At 42.9% G+C, this 18,659-nt stretch overlaps 1 long non-coding RNA gene across 1 annotated transcript in view; it reads right to left on the reverse strand.

Moving 5' to 3' along the window:
- LOC141276816 (uncharacterized) overlaps positions 1–5,041 on the reverse strand; it is a 135,294-nt gene extending 130,253 nt beyond the window's left edge. The window contains exon 1 of the long non-coding RNA XR_012326993.1: positions 4,178–5,041. This is a non-coding gene — a long non-coding RNA (uncharacterized lncRNA). The remainder of the gene's footprint in view (positions 1–4,177) is intronic.
- Positions 5,042–18,659: the final 13,618 nt, after the last annotated feature.

Below are 18,659 nucleotides of genomic sequence, written 5' to 3' on the forward strand. Positions count from 1 at the left end.
CCTAAAGACCTAAAGACAAAGCTTATTCCTTTTTTTTTTTTTTTTTTTGTGGTACGCGGGCCTCTCACTGTTGTGGCCTCTCCCGTTGCGGAGCACAGGCTCTGGACGCACAGGCTCAGCGGCCATGGCTCACGGGCCCAGCTGCTCCGCGGCATGTGGGATCTTCCCGGACCGGGGCACGAACCCGTGTCCACTGCATTGGCAGGCGGACTCTCAACCACCGCACCACCAGGTAAGCCCCCAAAGCTTATTCCTTGATTTTCCTTCTCCCTCTCCCCCCAGCAAAGTAACCAGTTTTGATGTCTTGCCCAGAGTGAAATCTTAATAAATGATTATAAATATTTTTTGCCAAAATCAAGAAAATGATAAACATTTATGGAACATAGGCTCCCAGCTTGGCACTGTATCAACAGTGGTGGAGGAGATAGGATGAAGTATTGTAGGTGATAAACACTGCATCTAAAGAGTTAAAGAATATAACACAAATGACACACCACAAGAAAAGCTAACCATTCAAGTCTTTATGAGAAAAACTTAGAGAGGTTAAGTATATTACCAAGGGCACAGAGCTGGTAAGCGATGGAACCAGCATTCTAGCCCTAAGACATCAAAGCATTTTGCCACCAGCCCTAAGACATCAAAGCATTTTGCCACTGCTGCCTTCGCAGCAGCGAAGGAGCTCTGTGCCATTCATCAAACTCCAGGCTCCAGGGAGAAGGTTTTTGGAAAATTAGCGTCAAAGCCTGGGCTAGGATCTGGGCCTGTAACTTTTGGCTCAAATTATTGTGAGGTCTGGAAATTATTTCCAAAAAAAGGAAGGAAGGAAGGAAGGAAGGAAGGAAGGAAGGAAGGAAGGAAGATGGCCAAAGATGTCTGAATAATAGGCAAAGTTTCACTTTTTCTTACTGAAGTCTCTTTCTCAAATCTTAACGTGGTTAGCAGGTTCTGACACTGTCATTATTTCTAGCCAAACTTTTTAAATGACATCTTTAACTCAACAGGACAACTGTCTCCAGAATCATGAACTAGGGATGTGGGAGTCTTCAGGCCTTGTTCCCATCTTTCAGGGGTTGAAAGTTTTCTTTTTTAAAAATTAATTAATTAATTTATTTATTTTTGGCAGCGTTGGGTCTTCATTGCTGTGCACGGGCTTTCTCTAGTTGCGGTGCACGGGCTTCTCATTTCTGTGGCTTCTCTTGTTGCAGAGCACAGGCTCTAGGTGCGCAGTCTCCAGTAGTTGTGGCACACAAGCTCAGTAGTTGTGGCTTGTGGGCTCTAGAGTGCAGGCTCAGTAGTTGTGGTGCACGGGCTTAGTTGCTCTGCAGCACGTGGGATCTTCCCAGACCAGGGCTCGAACCCATATCCTTTGCATTGGCAGGCAGATTCTTAACCACTGTGCCACCAGGGAAGCCCAGGGAGTTGAAAGTCTTCAATCAACTCTCCCTTTCTTGTTATTCAGTGCTTTATCTTTTTTTTTCTGGTGTTCCTCAGGCACCTACAATTTAAGCTTCGTAGGCACTCCTTGGCAGCAAAGGCCATTAAAGCCAGAAGCACAGTAATCAAAACTCAAGACTTAGTTTTATTAAGAAAAAGGCTCACTGAGATATTTGCACTTTGTCGTACACTGTGTCATCAGTTTGTCAACGCTGCCTACACCTCCTCCTCAGTAAAAGGGAAGTACAGGCATATCTCTGCTTTATCGTGCTTTGCTTTGTTACATTTTTTACAAATTGAAGGTTTGTGACAACGCTGCGTTGTCAGATGATGGTTAGCATTTTTTATCACTAAAGTATTTTTAAATTAAGGTATGTGCATTTTTCAGACATAATGCTATTGCATACTTAATGGGCCGCAGCGTAGTGTGAATATAATTTTTATATGCACTGGTAAACCAAAAAATTCATGTGACTTGCTTTATTGTGGTGGTTTGGAATTGGACCCACACTGTCTCTGAGGTCTGCCTGTAGATATGCAGACAGAAGCCGAGATAAAGGGCCATGTGCCTGGATAGCTGGTAAGGAGGACTGCCCCAGCCCCTGGGACCAGTCCCCATGGGGTCTGCTGCCCGGCCTCCCCCTGGGTTCCAGGAGATCCCACGTGTCCTTCCAACAAACCCAACTTGTAGTTTTAAGATCATTTTAATAGTCCTGGACAAAGACATCCCTGCTTGTTCCTTCTCCATTTGTCATTGGACTCCTTTAAGAGATTCTATGAGTTACAGTTGACATCTTTGCCGTGACACTCTAGTTTTATGAGTTTACTTACCAGTATGAAGTACAAGTTACTTAATTTTTGCTTTTATTTAATCAGAACATCTATTTGGCTTAACTCACAATGGAATATAACAGTAAGCCAGAGAGTAACTGGGGATATTTGAGATAGGAAAATATTATCTCGGGTTATAAATCTGAATTCTATCTCTAGTCACAAATTGTGAAGGGGATTTCCAGATAGCTAAAAAAAATGACTGGTTTCTTTTATTTATACAACATCAGCACATTCCATCATCTTAACTCTTAAAAATCTGAGCTGGGAAAACCAGGCAGACTAATTCAACGCTAATTTTACAGGTCAGGAAACTGAGTCTTAGAGAGGTTAAAAGTCCCATTAGGCTGCTTGGCCCAGAGAAAGTTATTTTAGGCCAGAATCTCCACCCCTGGCCTTGACATCGGTGGGAAATGGATATTTCCACATCTCTGCTGTTGATAGGAATTTCCCTCATTGCCTTGGGCAGGGACTGCTATTTCTGATGTGTGTCCTTAGGGACAGACAGGGCTCTCTTCATGGCAACAACTCATCCTGTACATCATGGGATGTTGCGAAGTATTGATTAAGGTTTTTCTTTTTCCCTGCTCCTGAGTTTGCTTTATGGAGCAGAGATAATACTATTGAGATCTTAAGTTCTCAGAGCTCCAATTCAAAGAAAGTCCCATTCTGGCTATAGGACCACTCCTCTCACCTGCTACCACCCACCATCATCACCTGTGCAAGACAGGGCCCCATGGGGAGAAGAGATATAAGAGGGGACTGGAATCTGGAAGGAGGTTCCCTTTGAGAAAATGCATCATTTTCAAAGAGAGGCTGCCCCTCTCTCAGGGAGAAGGTCACCCACCATCTCTCCCTCCAGCTAGGGAAGTGAAGCCCCAGATAACTGTCTAAACTCTGGTGGATAGATTGCCATTTCGATCCCTAGAGATGAAAGTCTGCACTGCCTCTTGAGCTACAGACCCACCCCAGTAGTCTGAGCCCTGGGGAGAGATCAGGAGCAGGCGGGGAGGCAAAGAGGGATAAGAACGCCACCCTCAGGTTCTCATTCCCCTAAAGGCACATAAAATGGAGCCCTCTTGCGCCCAAAGTCTCCAAAGGGTAGATGAGAGTGGCACCAGAGGGAGAACAGGGCTGCCAGGGACCACCATAGTGAAGGGCACAGAGGTGCTTGCCCCAGAAAAATGGGGGAGCTGCTTGGAGCTGAATAACTGCCCACTGGGGGTCATTGTGTCTAGCACGTGTCCAACCCACAGAGAAGGAGCCGGGATCCAGGGAAGGACCTTGCCTGAGCAGCCATATTCAAAGAGGTCGTCTTGTGGCGTCTTCCATCTCCGTACTCCACATGGAGGTGCCACCACCCCAATTGCTCAGAGAAAACCCTCGGGGTCATCTCTGACTCTCCTCTTTTCCTCACACTCCACCACTTTCCTCGGGGTCATCTCTGACTCTCCTCTTTTCCTCACACTCCACCACTTTTCCAGCAGAAACATTTGGTTGGTTCTACCTTTAAAACACATCCACGCTCTGATCACCTTTCCTCACTTTTCCTTCTACCATCATCAAGCCACAGTCAAATGTCACCTGTCTTACTGCAATAGCTTTCTAACTGGTCTCTCTCTCTTTGCAATCAATTCTCATCAGAGTGGCCAGAAGATCCCTGTAAAACTTACATCAAGAGTTGTCACTCCCACCATAAACTTCTACCTCCGTGAGAGCAAGGACTCAGTTTTGTCTGCTGCATCCCCAGAACATTACCTGGCACGGTGTTAATATTCAATATGTGAACATTAGATATTGTCAGGTGTTATTAGACATTATGACTGTTAGGTAATAAGTGAGGCGTTATCATACTCCTCATTTGTACAGAAGATGCCTGAAATGGCCCAGGATGAGAACTTGGGTCTTTTACCTCTTAATTCTGTGATCCCTCTGATACATTCTGGGAACTTGACTGCTGCGTTCGAGGCAGGAGCTCCAAGTGGGAAGATTCAGACTCAGGTTTTCCCAGATCTCACAGGTCCCAGCTTTCATTGTTAGAGGCCGGAAACTGTACGTTTCTGTTTCTGTTTCTGTGGTTAGGCTACGGCTGCGTCTCCTGCACAGGATGTCAGTTAACCATGGCAGTACTCAGAAAGCAAACTGATGCAAGGTATTTCTTCTCAGGTTCGTCTCGGAGCAGTTCAATTACCAGTGATGAGGACGCCGAAGGAAGGAATAAACTGTTTTCAGCTGTTTTCAGGCGTTCTCATCTGAATCACAGGCTACCAGTCTGTTGGCATGAAATCCTGAAAATCAGAGATAAGGAAGAAATCCATTGTGAACCGAGGGCATTTAACATAGTTCAGTGGAGACTTTTGGTTCTACTAATTATTTGCTCTCTAGACTGTTAAATATAATTACCTGAAAAATCACAAATGTGCACATGAAAAAAAAAGTTTGAGAAGTTTGGTTTAGATCCTCAATGTTTTGAGAGGTTTTTGGTTTTTTGCTAAAACAGACATGTTTTGTTTTGGCTTCGTATTAGAAATTATTTTTCACTTAACTGGAAGTCAGATAAATAAGTGTTTTGGTTATCTATTGCTGTATAACAAGCCACCCTTAGACTTAGTGCTCTAAAATAAGGATTTGTTTTCTGATCCTGCATCAGGATCAGGTCCTAGCCTCTGCTTGCTTCCTTTGTGCCCACTCACCCAGCTGTATTCAGTTGGAGACTCAGCTGTGCTTACTTTTTTTCTATAAAGGGTCAGCTATTAAATATTTTAGGTTTCCATGGTCATATGATCTCTGTCACAAATACTCATGTCTGTTATTATAACACAAAAGAAACAATAGACAATTTGTAAACAAGTAAGTGTGGCTATGTTCTAATAAAGCTTTATTTGTGACTCTAAAATTTGCATTTCATATAATTTTCATGAGTCACAAAATATTCTTCTTTTATTGATATTTTCCAACCATTGGAACGGTTAAAACCATTCTTAGCTCATAGGCTATACAAGAAGAGCTGGGCTCGATTTGGTGCAAGGACTGTAGTTTGCCAACCCCTATTTACAAGGTCTGGGATGGTCTCGCTCATATGCCTGGCAGTTGCTGGCTGTTGTCCGGGGCACCTTGGTTTCCCTCCACAAGGCCTCTTATCCTCGGCTTCGGTTCCTGGTTGTCCCAGGGCTGCATTCCAAGTGGGGGAAGACAGAAGCTACAAGGACTCTTGAGGCCTAGGCGCCAGTCCTCAAACATCAACACCGTTATATTCTCTTAGTCAGAGTAAGTCACAAGTCCTGCTCACACTCAAGGATGAGAGAATAGACTCCACCTCTTGTTGAGAGGAGCCGTAAAATATTGTGGCCATATTTTTCACTCTACCATAATGAGTAAATGTTATGGGTTAAATTGTGTCTCCCCAAAATTCAAATGTTGAAGTCTTAACTCCTAGTACCTCAGAATACAACCTCATTTGGAAATAGGGTTGTAGCAGATGTAGGTAGTTAAGTTGAAGTCATATTGGAGTAGGGTAAATCATTGGAGTAGAGTGAGTGACCTTATTTGGAAATAGGGTTTGTAGCAGATATAATTAGCTAAGATGAGGTCAGATTGGAATAGGGGATGGGCCCTAATCCCATATGAAATGTCCTTTATCAAAAGGAAAAATTTAGAGACACACACGCGCATGGGGAGATCGCCATGTGAACATGAAGGCAGAGATCAGGGTGGTGTGTCTACAAGACAAGGAACACCAGATTGTCAGTATGTTAGTTTCCTAGGGCTACTATAACAAAGTACCACAAAGTGGGTGGCTTGAAGAACAGAAATTTATTGTGTCATAGTTCTGCAGGCTAGAAGTCTGAGATCAAGGTTTTGGCAGGGTTGGTTTTCTCTGAGGGCTGTGAGGGGGAATCTGTTCCAGGCCTCTCTCTTTGACTTACAGATGGCTGCCTTCTCCCTGTGTCTTCATGTCCTCTTTCTTTTGTGTGCATCTGTGTCCAAATTTTCCCCTCTTATAAAGATACCAGTCATATTGGATTAGGACCCACCCTAATAACCTCCTTTTAACTTGATTAAATTTATAAAGACCCTACCTCTAAATAAGGTCACATTCTGGGGTACTGAGGGTTAAGATGTCAACATATGGACTTAGGGGGAACATAAATCATCCCATAACAGCTAGTAAAACAACAGAAGCTAGGTGAGAGACATGGAACAGTCTTCCTCAAGACCTTCAGAAGGAACGAATCCTGCTGACACCTTGATCTCAGAATTCTACCTTCCAGAATTGTGAGAAAATAAATTTCTACTGTTTAAGCCACTCTGTTTGTGGTACTTTGTGACGGCAGGCCTAGAAAACTAATACAATAACCATAAGTAAAAGGCAATTTTTCAAGAGCTGAAGCTGCAACTAGAAATCAATGACAGGTTATAACACGTTGAAGATCTGAAGTTCAGCACTCAGATGCTTCTATTCAAATCTGTTGACAGATAAAAATATTTAAGAAGTCACTTTGAGGGATTTTACATGTGTTAGCTACAAATACCAAGGGTTGGGAATCTTCACATATCACACTTTTTCAAAATAGAAATTCAGGCAATATTCTTGATCTTAATTTATATTCCTACACAAACATGAAAACATAAATTGAAGCAAACCAACAGTCAAATATCAAAATAGGGCTTCCCTGGTGGTGCAGTGGTTGAGAGTCCGCCTGCCGATAACGGGGACACGGGTTCGTGCCCCAGTCCGGGAAGATCCCACATGCCACGGAGCGGCTAGGCCCGTGAGCCATGGCCGCTGAATCTGCGCGTCCGGAGCCTGTGCTCCACAACGGGAGAGGCCACAACAGTGAGAGGCCCGCGTACCGTAAAAAAAAAAAAAAAATAAATAATAATAATAATAATAATTAAAATATTTAGGTTTAAAAAGGGGTATTTGATAACAGCTAGTCTAACTTCACTTAATAGCTGAGAAAAATGAAGTTCAAAAAATATGTATGATTTATCTAAATCCAGGAAGTTAGTCAAAGTGTTAGGTCATTTCCTGGGACCCACTATGCAAGAACTGTGATTTTTTTTTTTTTTTTTTTTTTGCGGTACGCGGGCCTCTCACTGTTGTGGCCTCTCCCGCTGCGGAGCACAGGCTCCGGACGCGCAGGCTCAGCGGCCTTGGCTCACGGGCCCAGCCGCTCCGCGGCATGTGGGATCTTCCCGGACCGGGGCACGAACCCGCGTCTCCTGCATCGGTAGGCGGACTCTCAACCACTGCGCCACCAGGGAAGCCCTAAGAACTGTGATTTTTAAATTCTTGACCAAGTGCTCTTTCTGCCAGCCAGCTAGCTCGTCTCCTTCTTTTAAATTTAACTGAGAAATGTCATATTGCATAATTTCAGTTTAGGGTTTATATATTTTTTTACATATATATTCTCATCTTTGTCCCGAATGATAGGATTTATTATCTCAGTTTTATAGGTGAGAAATGGGAGTTCAAGATCACTCAAGATAACCAATTTGGACTTTCCTGGTGGTCCAGTGGCTAAGAATCTGCACTCCCCATGCAGGAGGCCCAGGTTCGATCTGTCTTCAGGGAACTAGATCCCACATGCCGCAACTAAGAGTACGCGTGCCGCAACGAAGATCCTGCGTGTCACAGTGAAGGCCCAGCACAGCCAAATAAATAAATAAATATTAAAAAAAAAGATAACCAATTTAAGTGGACAGAACTTGAACTCAGGTCTTCAGATTCCAAACTCAATCCACTTTCTACTACACTTCAGCTGCCTCCCTAATAATGAATGAAGACATCTCAGAATACAAAGCCAATTGGACCACAGAATCAAGGAAATTAGATCTCACCTTAAGTTGTGAAACCAAAGCTTCACTGTAAAAGCTCTATGAGTCAACTTATTTTTTAAACCAATATTTACTTATAAATATATTTTATATATTTTAAATATATATGTATGTATGTACGTTTATATACATATATATTTCTCAAATTCCTGCCCTAAATTTGGTGACAGGGATATGGATTCTCATTTTGTGGCATGAAAGACGAACTAGCATGGAGCGTATCCCATAGTGGGTGGAGTTTTCAAACACTGTTAACCATCGTTATCATATTGCTGTGTTTCCCATACTGTGAGATGTCACCAGTGTATTCACTCCTCAGTTGACCAGAGCACCCTGGTCCTTGAGCATCTGGGCTAAGAGGGAGCTATCAGTATTTTCTCATTTCTCATAACAGCATTACAGAGTTGGGTTTAGTGAAGAGTGTGGGCTTAGGAACCAGCAGACCTGACTTAGACTCTGGCTCTGCCACTTGCTAGCTGGGTCGATATAGCCTAGTTACTTAATCTCTCCAAGCCTCAGGGTCCCCATCTATAAAATGAGGACAGCAACTAGAAGTACTAGCACTGTACTCAGCACATGGTTCTCCTATTTGGTCATCAGTATTTTTCATCTAATGCATATTATTAATTGGAGGGCATAGCTAAGCATTCAAGCAATGGAGGACAGGGAATTGGATGGTGACAGCCACTGGTGTTCATTGCTTAATCACACTGCACACCGTCCAGAGCATTTTTATTTTGGAAATTGTTAGCGTATTTTATCCCTGTTATCAGTTAAGGGGTCAAGTTCCTCTTTCTGCTTTGGCTGCTAGAAAATCAGAACCAAATTAGTGACTTAACCCTAATGGCAGGGCAGAACTGGAAGGCCTGTGGATCTTTGACTCGACTTTTCTTTCTTCTTGATTATCATACTGTTCAGTTTGTATTTTTTTTTCTTATCATAGTTTTCATTTTCCATTGTATCAAATGGCTTCTTATAAACGACTTTAAGTCTTTTGTGGGACAAGGTCAGGCATGTAACTAGGTTACTGAAGAATTTTGACTTGTTGGAGTATAAACATGAAACATTTTGATTTCTTTCAATAGCTGTTCCCAAGTTCCAATTATACTCCATCGAATCATTCTTTAGGCTTTAACAGAAGTTAGGTATATTCCATAACCTTCCTGTCACTTTCTGCTGTTAAAATTTAGCCTGATACAGTATAAAACTTCAATCTCTTACGTGGTTCAAAGCTCCATACCTTTCCTCCCCACTTGTCAGGGTGCTAAATATATGCAGAGGGAACTATACTCAGTATTTTGTAATACCCTATAAAGGAAAGAATCTGAAAAAAGTAGATATATCTGTATGTGTAACTGAATCACTTTGCTGTACACCTGAAACTAACACAACATCGTAAATCAACTATACTTCAATAAATAAAAGAAAAGAAAGAAAAATAAATATATACACAGAGATTTATTGTGAGAATTGGCTCAGGTGATTATGGAGGCTGACAAGTCCCAAGATCTGCAGTGGCAAGCTGGAGACCCAGGGCAGCTGATGCTATAATTCCCGTCCAAGTCTGAGTCTGAAGGCAGGTGAAGACAGATGGATGTCCCAGCTCAAAAACAGTCAGGCGGAGATCAAATTCTCGCTCACTCAGTCTTTTATTCTGTTCAGACCTTCAACGGGTTAGGTGAGGGCAATCTGCTTTACTCAGTCTATGGATTCAGATGTTAAATCTCATCTAGAAGCACCTTCACAGACACACCCAGAATAATGTTTAACCAAATATCTGAGCACCCTGTGGCCCATCAAGTTGACACATAAAATTAGCCATTGCAAGTGGAGAAGAGGAAGGAAGAAACGGAAAACTTGTCTTCACTTAACTAGTTAAGGTCCTCACCTGTTGCGTTGCTAATTATCCAGTTTATGCCACCCCGTTCCCCCTGCTGCTGTGTAACTCCCTGACTAAAACATTTGGCTCCAGCTCCATGTGCTCTGCTCCTGGGCTCTCCTTCCATCTCAGCTCCCACTGAAGGTGGCATAGGCAACACCCTCTTGGTGGGTACTTGCACTGGATAGAAAGCCCTCTTAGGTGGAATAACAGCAAGATGGCTCAGGCCCAGCTCCCTGCAGTGCACTGTGTCCAGCTGTCCCATGGGCAGCTCAAGCTCATTGCCAGGCCCAGTGGTGGGCATGCAGCTCCAAGTGGTGGATCATTTCTCTGCACCTTCCACATCTCTCCAATCCTCTTTGATGCAGAGACAGAGGAGCTGGTCTGCTGTGAATATCCAGCCGGGGGAAAGAGATGCCAATGTCCTTTCCATGCTTCCTCAATCTCTATACTCAATTCTCTTGGCACCTGCCCTCCTTACCATGTAACATCTTATTACAGGTATAAATTAATGAATAATATTTAATATTATTAATTTATTGGTGATTTCTGGATATTGGAAATGTCAGATAGGGAGATGTTCTGTGTTTTCCTTCTCATAAATTCTAGCTCTGTTCCTGTTTTATTGAACTATTTCTCTCTGTAATACATTGATCACCAGGCCTACCATATTTACTTTGGTCCAGGTACATGTACTTTACCTTAGTTCATTCAATTCAGTTCCATTTCAGTTAGAATCAACTCAATTCAAATTCTGAGAATTCTCAGAATTTCTGAAGCTGGCCTCCATTTCCTCTTCTGTAAAATTATGGGACTGCACAAAATAGATCAGTGGTGACATAATTGTGGCAAGCGTGCTGCCAATCCTCATTCTGGTGTCCATGCCGACATGACTAATCAATCATGACACTTTTTTCTTGCCAAGTCTTGATCCATCCTGAGACTATTTTTCAAAACAACCCTTCAGACTAGTAATGCTCAATTGAGTGTAGTTGGCCCAGGAGAAGCCACTCAAAGGACAAGTGAGATGAACCTTGGCCCAAGTCTTGGCTCTGTCAGTTCCCAGGTATGTGACCTTGAAGAAGTCACTTAACCTCGTTGAGTCTTAGTCTCTTTTTCTGTTAAAATGGGAACAATAACCTCTAAATCACTAAATTCTAGAAAAAATCACCTGAGATAACAGATATCAGGCTTTGCAAATGTATAGCGCTTAACAAAGCTAAATAGTTCTTACTACAATGGTCTCCATAATCTTCCCATCTGGGACATTCATTCCCATTGTGTCTTGGAGCCAACTGTCTCCCTGTAGCTGAACTCCTGATGTCAAGTCTAGCCCTGGGACAGGTATTTAAAAATACAGACTGTAAGGTCAGAAGACCTGGGTTTGAGTCCCAGATCTCTTCCTTCTTAGCTGTGTGAACAAACTGCTTTAACTCATCAGGCTCAGTTTCTTCATTGTAAAATAGGGAATATTAATCTTATCTGTATTAAAGGATTATTGTGAGATTTAAATGAGCTAATTAAACATTTATCCCATGATGTGGCATATGGTGAATGCTCAGTAAATGGTAATAAATAGGCTGGGTTGAGGGGGAGTTCCCATTACAGTTTAGAATTTGTCCTATAGGTGGGAAGTTTCATACCCTACATAGCCCTTCCACAAGACTTAAGAAAACCTTTCTAATCAACTTCATGAGCCATGAATTTAAGGGAAAGGCTTCCCTGCCTTTTTGATTTGGATTCCTCTTTAAAAAAATAAATCACAAAAGGGAAATACAGAAAAATGAAGCTGTACCCTTGACATACTGCACTATAGCCTATCTCCCCTACCCTTCACTGCAGCTGTGTTCTGCAGCTGAAGTTAGTGCTGTCCATTTTGGTCTTTCTGCAGGTTCTGGAAGGATTCAGTAAAAGTGAAATCCCTAAAATACCATAGACGAATGCTTGATTAAGCAAAGTCCTTTAACAAAGAAGTTATTTCCCCATAGGTTGGTTGAACGTTTTTCCATCAGCCTTTTGCTCAAGGAGGACTTTGGAAAAATACTTCTCAGGTGGGTTAAAGCTCAGGCAAACAAAATTATCCTTTATCCTTCACTCTAAAGAACAAGCAATTGCAGTGTTCTAGAATGTTCCTGGCATTAGCTACAGCAAGAAATGAGAGGAATTCTTGACATTTCAGAACTCTGATGTGGCAATTTCTTTGAACATTCTTTTAAAAGGAGGGTGAATTTAAAAAAAAAAAAGATCTTTCAATAGTTTCATTGTTGTACCTGAGCATTCCTTATCCAGTGGATTTACTCTAATTATCTAAATGATTCTAAGGAAGACAGTTTCCCCTCCAGTAAGGGCACAGCAAAGTGATCCTTATGGAGACATGAATGTAAATTGCTTTGGGATGGAAAATTGACTGAATTTTTAACAAGGGGCTGCTGCCAACAGAGAGCCTCTGATGCCTTTTATAAACCAGGATTTGGCTACATCTCTCTGTCTCCTCTTGATCTCAGGAGCCTGGATGTGAGGTGGGCCAGTGTTTGCGATAGTCCTGAGTTTCCTGAGCACTGTGCAGGGTACAATCACTGCTTGGCTACCATGATCTCAACCCTGACTGAAACCTGTTACCGTATTTGGTCATCCTGAATGCTCACGCCATCAACAGAAAATGCATCATAGCAGCAGGGGCAGCAGCACATCCAGAGCAAAAGGCAAAAGTAAGAAGAGGAGGGAGACAGAGAGAGAAAGAGAGAAGGGCAGACAGCCTATGACTGACAGAAATGCACTGAGCTCCATGAAGAGACACGCAGAGAAAAGAACTACCTACTGGCAGACACACAGGGAATGAAAAGCAGAGGCAGAGAGTTAGGCCAGAGAGAGGGGGGAAAAGAGAAAAGAGAACGCAAGGAATGGAAAGGGAGAGATAGAAATAGGACCCAAATTAATATCTGCCTATCTACCTATAGGTGTATACATGTATAGACATACACATATAAAAATACATATGTGTGCGTGTGTGTTCAATCCATCTACACACCAAAAAACCTTGTTTGTCCATCACCTAGCAGGATTTCCATTCTACATTCCCACAGAGTTTGGAAGTATTTATTGTTTTTTGTGTTTTTTTTTGCCATGTGGCATGTGAGGTCTTAGTTCCCCAGCCAGGGGCCAACCCTTGCCCCCTGCCGTGGAAGCGCAGAGTCTTAACCACTGGACCTCTAGGGAAGTCCCGGAAGTATTTATTGGATTTGGATGTAGAACATAAGGTACCTGTGAGCTCAACTACATTAATTTTCCCTCAAGTGTTCCTAATTTATTCATTGCCTAATTTACACTTACCAGACAAAATACTATAGATTTGCACTTACTAGTTTTAGGTTTCCTTTAATATCAACTCAAATTGTGTCCCCCTCAAAAGACATCATTTAGAACCTAGGTGCCTAGTCCACAAACAACCTTCACCCTCATTAGCCTCTTGACCCCTTTCCTCCACTGGCCCAAGCCCTGCTGGAGAAGATGAGGTTTGTTTAAGAACTGAGCACTTCAGCTCCTTACCTTTCCTTACTTGCTTCTCATCTGTGAGAAGCCCTAAGCTACACCCTCACTCTCTTGCCTAAAACATGGTATATATGAGTTGAAGTAACTGGGTTTCTTTCTGTACGTATTTCCATTTCTGGCAGGAAGGGGTTCAATTTTCTGGCATAAATTCCTTTCCTGGATTCATGCCCACAGTCCTGGAAGAGTTTAGCTATCAATCCTTTAAAGTTTGATTGATTTGTCATTTTCTGATGCTGGAATGAGTTTGTTAGGGGAAATTTATGAACGCATTACCCTAACTGGCAAGGGCCTTGAGTGCTTGAGGATTTCCTGAAGAGACACTCCAAGAACCTTCTGTGGCTTTTTGTTTTTCCTTAGGATGTGGTGTGATCTTCACGGTCTATTTGTTATAATGCTTCCCTGACGTAAAACACTGGTAACGCGTAAATAAGCTCTCCCTGAAATACTTTGAATCTTTCCAATCTGGAAGTCTGAGCTTAAGCTCCCTGCTTTAAATACACTGCATACAAATTATCCACTGGAAGAGACAGCAAGTTCCTATCGAGCCCAAAGAGTACTTTTTACTCAAGTGTACCCGTTCTTCGCATGCCTGAGTACACAGATTTGGTCTTTAGAAATTTTGATGCTACGTTGTTGACTGCATAAAAATAACTATTGGTAGAAATAATTGTTGGATGGTGTTTTGCAACCTTCTTTGTCTCATTTAGTGCTTTTTTGCTTTGAATTTATTTTGTCTGATACTAACATTGCCCCTTCTGCCTATTTTGGTAGCATTTACATGGTATCTCTTTGTCCATCCCTTTATTTTCATTCTCTCAATGTCATCCTGATATAAGTGTGTCTCTTACAAAACAGCAGATAGTTTGGTTCATATTGTTATACCCCATATAAGAGCATCTGTCTTTCAAAAGAGGCATTTAACTCATTCATATTTATTGATTTGGACATATTCCTGCCACTTTATTTCACGTTTACACCTATTCATTTACTGACGTGCTTAGCAAATATTTTCTCTGCTTTCTTGTTGTTTCTCAGATATGGAGTCTTTGTAAATTTGTAAATTGCATTTGAGTTGTGGTTGTAACCATAGTGATGTTGATGAATAATGAAAGTGCCGCTTTTGCTAGCATGCCTTGAAGAAAGAATACTTGTCCTGAAGTTAATGATGTCCGAACTTGGTGAATCTTCTTGAGAGTAATTGCCATCGGGGTCGTGCATAGTTGTGATGGGATTTAACTACAATAAAAGTGCTTTGGACTTGGAGTCAGCCTAGGGTTTGAATTTGCCCCTCATCGTCAACACACACACACACACACACACACACACACACACACAAACACACACACATTTGTTATGTGACTGTGGATATTTAATTAACCTCTGCACCCACTAATTTCCTCATCTGTAAAAATCCTGAGATGATTGAGGGGATTAACTCAGGGAACAGCGGTAACATGGGAAAGCACTAGGCTTATTGCAGAGTCTTAACAATGTCTATATAAAAATAAAAACTCCATCTCTCTTGGTTTGTGGTGCATTTCCTTTTCGAAGCTGGGGTCTGGTTGGTATGCAGGAAAAGGAGAAGGCATGTGAGCTATGTTATCTGCTTGTCATCACAAGGGGAGCCAAGTGGCAGGCCATGGATTGAAGCACATCCGGAGCACTGGGGTGGGCCTGGGAATTCCACAGTGAAGACTGTGAGATAAGGAAGTGCCAAGGGGGGAAGCTGCTGAATGGCTTGGGCTTCTGCTGACCAGGGCCAGGGTCTTATGGGATGAGAGATGAGGAGGGAATGTGGCTTCCAGAGCCACCAAATAAGGAAGAATGTCATCTCTCTCCATCTCACCCAAGTGTAAATGTCAGCCACCAGAGCAACTCACCCCACACCATCTCAGGAACCCCAAACGTGGTTTTGAAAGGATCTAGGACAAGCTCTGAGCTAAGTGGTACATTAGGAAACGTTTCTTTTAGTTTTCAATATGCTTTCTCACCTCTCAAATTTTTTTTCTTTTTCTTCTTTTGCAAAACATAATTTACCAAGAGGACAGCTGTCCTTTGAAGGCAGGAGTTGCTTTAAACATCACAAAGCTCCTGCGATCCCAGCCCCCTCGCCTGCCCCACCTAGTGTGCTCTGCCCAGGTTGGCGGTTCTGATCTGTCACTCACCCAAACTGCTTCCCCAGGGAGCCACTGGGCTGAGCCTCCAGAGGTCATTTCCTTGCCAAACATTCCTTTTCAGTGAGAGGACGTTTTCATCCCCTGGTAAACAATCCCAGTCCACACAAAGCAGAGAGGGGTGCCTGTCCCTCTTCACGCTCTCCACTCAGTCCTGAGCCCATTCCAACCCCAGAGGCGTCAGTCTGCTCTATAAATTCCTTTGTGAAACCTGAGCGCCTGGGCTCCGAAGGGGAGCAAAGATCTTGGAGGGGTTACAGTTTCCCTCCTCTCTAAAGATCTGCTTGTGTTGGCAGCAGAAGGGGATGTTCTTCCAAACAGGCTCTTCCCTTTCTTATGTGAATTCAGTTCACAAAGCACGGCCAGTCTCCTTCTAAGTGGGAGAGGTAAGATCACCTCCTTTGCAGGTCTACACAGGAAAGAGATGACAGGCCTGGGGGGATTTTCTGAGTTAAGAGGGTCTGAACCTCTTTCTCCAACTGTCACTATTAGGAGGGACATGGCTCCACTTATGGGAGGTGTAGGGGTGGAGGCTGGGTTCAGCCTGAGCTTCACGTGATTTTTTTTTAAGAAAGAGAGAAAAAAAGAAGGAAAGAAGGAAGGGAGGGAGGGAGGGAGGGAGGAAAGGAGGGAAGGAGGGAGGGAGGGAGGAAGGAAAGAAAGAAAGGAGACAGTAAGAGGATAGAAGAAAGAAGGAGAAAGAAAAATAAAGAGGAGGATGGAGACATTTTTAGTGGCAGGACTTTCACTGAGCCCCCTAGTCCCTCACCACCAACTCCTCCATTAACTTCCAGTTCATTTTTTGAATTCATATTGTATCATTTCTTAATATATATGTTTCCTTAACCCCAGAATTTAAAAACAAAGTAGTAAGCCATCAACTGGTAGAATCTTAGAAAACTCATCTTTGAAAAACAATGTATGTTTTGGTGGCATTACAGGAGATAAAACGCAGAAAAGAAGTCAGCTGTGGCTCTCCTGTAAGACTTTCCATTTCCCCATTTGCCCGGGGTCTCCTGGAGCTTGTGGTCCAGGAGGTTTTCCCCTGAGTCCACAGGGTGGCTGAACCCGTGTGTGCCGACGGGTGCTACATTTTAATACTCTCATCAGAAACATCTCCGTGTCATTTCCAGTTGGATCGTGGCGAATGGTGAGAAAGCAGGTCATGGGAAAGCCATTCTGGCTGAGTGACTCTTCTTTCCCCCAACCTTCTACCTAGCTGGCAGCGCTGGAGCCTCCTGAGGGAGCTCAGAACCAGGCTGACAGGCAGGGCGCTGCTGGGCAGACACGCCTGCTCTCTGGCCTCCATCCAGCCCCCTGAGTCCAGGCTGGGGCCACCTTTTTTGTTTGTTTTTCATTAAACAATGTTTATTGAGTGCCTACTATGTGCCAGGGGCTGCTCTAAAGACTTGCAGAACACCAGTGAGAGAAACAGACAAACATACATTCCTTGCTTCATGGAGCTATGTCCTAAGGTTCCTATTTAACTAAGAGGTTTTATTTATTTATTTTAAAATTTTGAAAGGGACAGAAACATTGAAATAGTACAGTGAGCACCTGTATACTCTTCACCTAGATTCAACTGTTAATATTTTAAAGCTGTGCTCTTTTTCTTTCCACCTCTCTCTCTCAAAACACAAACAGACACACACACACACACACACACACACACACACACACACTTTTTTTGCTGAACCATTTGAAAGCAGGTATCATGACACCTCGCCCCTAAATAATTCAGAATGTATTTCCTAAGAATAAGGACATTCTCCTATACTACCTCAAAATCATTATTACACACAAGAAAACTATCATCAAGTCAAATACAGTGCCTAAAATACAGCCCAAATTCAATTTCTTTAATTGGCCCCAAAATGTATTTTATGGCTTTTGTTCTTTAAATTACAGGATCCAACTAAAGTTCACGCATCTTGTCTGATTGTTCTGTCCCTTTTGTTTCTTTTACTCTAGAACAACTCCCCACTTCTTTTTTGTTTGGTTTTTCAAGTCATTGACCTTTTGAGGAGCCTAAGCTAGTTGTCTTGTTGACTGTCCAACATTCTAGATTTGTCGGAATGTTGCCTCATGATTGGATTCAGGTTAAACATTTTTGGTAAGAATATTACATAAGTGATGCTACTTCTTTTTTTTTTTTTTTTTTTTTTGTGATACGTGGGCCTCTCACTGTTGTGGCCTCTCCCATTGCGGAGCACAGGCTCCGGACGCGCAGGCTCAGCGGCCATGGCTCACGGGCCCAGCCGCTCCGCGGCACGTGGGATCTTCCCGGACCGGGGCATGAACCTGTGTCCCTTGCATCGGCAGGCGGACTCTCAACTGCTGCGCCACCAGGGAAGCCCCCATCATTCTTTTTGACATGACATATCCCAAATTTGGAGAGCAGGAGCCCTTACAGCCGTTACAGCTGCATCTTTGGGCAAGTTCCCCATACTCCATGAGTACCTCCTTGCTTTCCAGCACAGTGTAGTCTGAGCTCATCTTGTACCTTCTCCATTCCAGACCTGGAATCAGCTATTTCTCCAAGGAATGGGAGCCTATATATATTAAAGTGACCAAGGTATAAACCTCTGTATAGGAGGAGACAAAACATGAAATGATACAGTGTGGGCATTTAAATACTTGGAAGGGAATAGACCACTGAATATCAGCTAGCGTGAAGAAAATAACCAAGATACTTGTAAGCTGGGGATGGAGTACTGGCCTGGAAGTAGGGAGACCTCGACTTGGATCCTGACTCTGTGTGTGATTTGGGATGAAGTACTTAATCTCTTCTGGTGTCACTTGCTCCACTGTGTTTAATTTGGGGACTGGGCTAGACAGTACTGAAACCCTTTCTATGCTCCAAAATTTGATGTCCTGAAGAGTTTGACAATACATAGTTATAAGAAGGGTTTTGAGCCCATAGAGGGGATTGTTCCTGTAAGATTTCAAGG

This window comes from Tursiops truncatus, chromosome 16 (genome assembly GCF_011762595.2).
Source record: "Tursiops truncatus isolate mTurTru1 chromosome 16, mTurTru1.mat.Y, whole genome shotgun sequence".
In the NCBI taxonomy this organism is placed as follows: Eukaryota; Metazoa; Chordata; class Mammalia; order Artiodactyla; family Delphinidae; genus Tursiops; species Tursiops truncatus.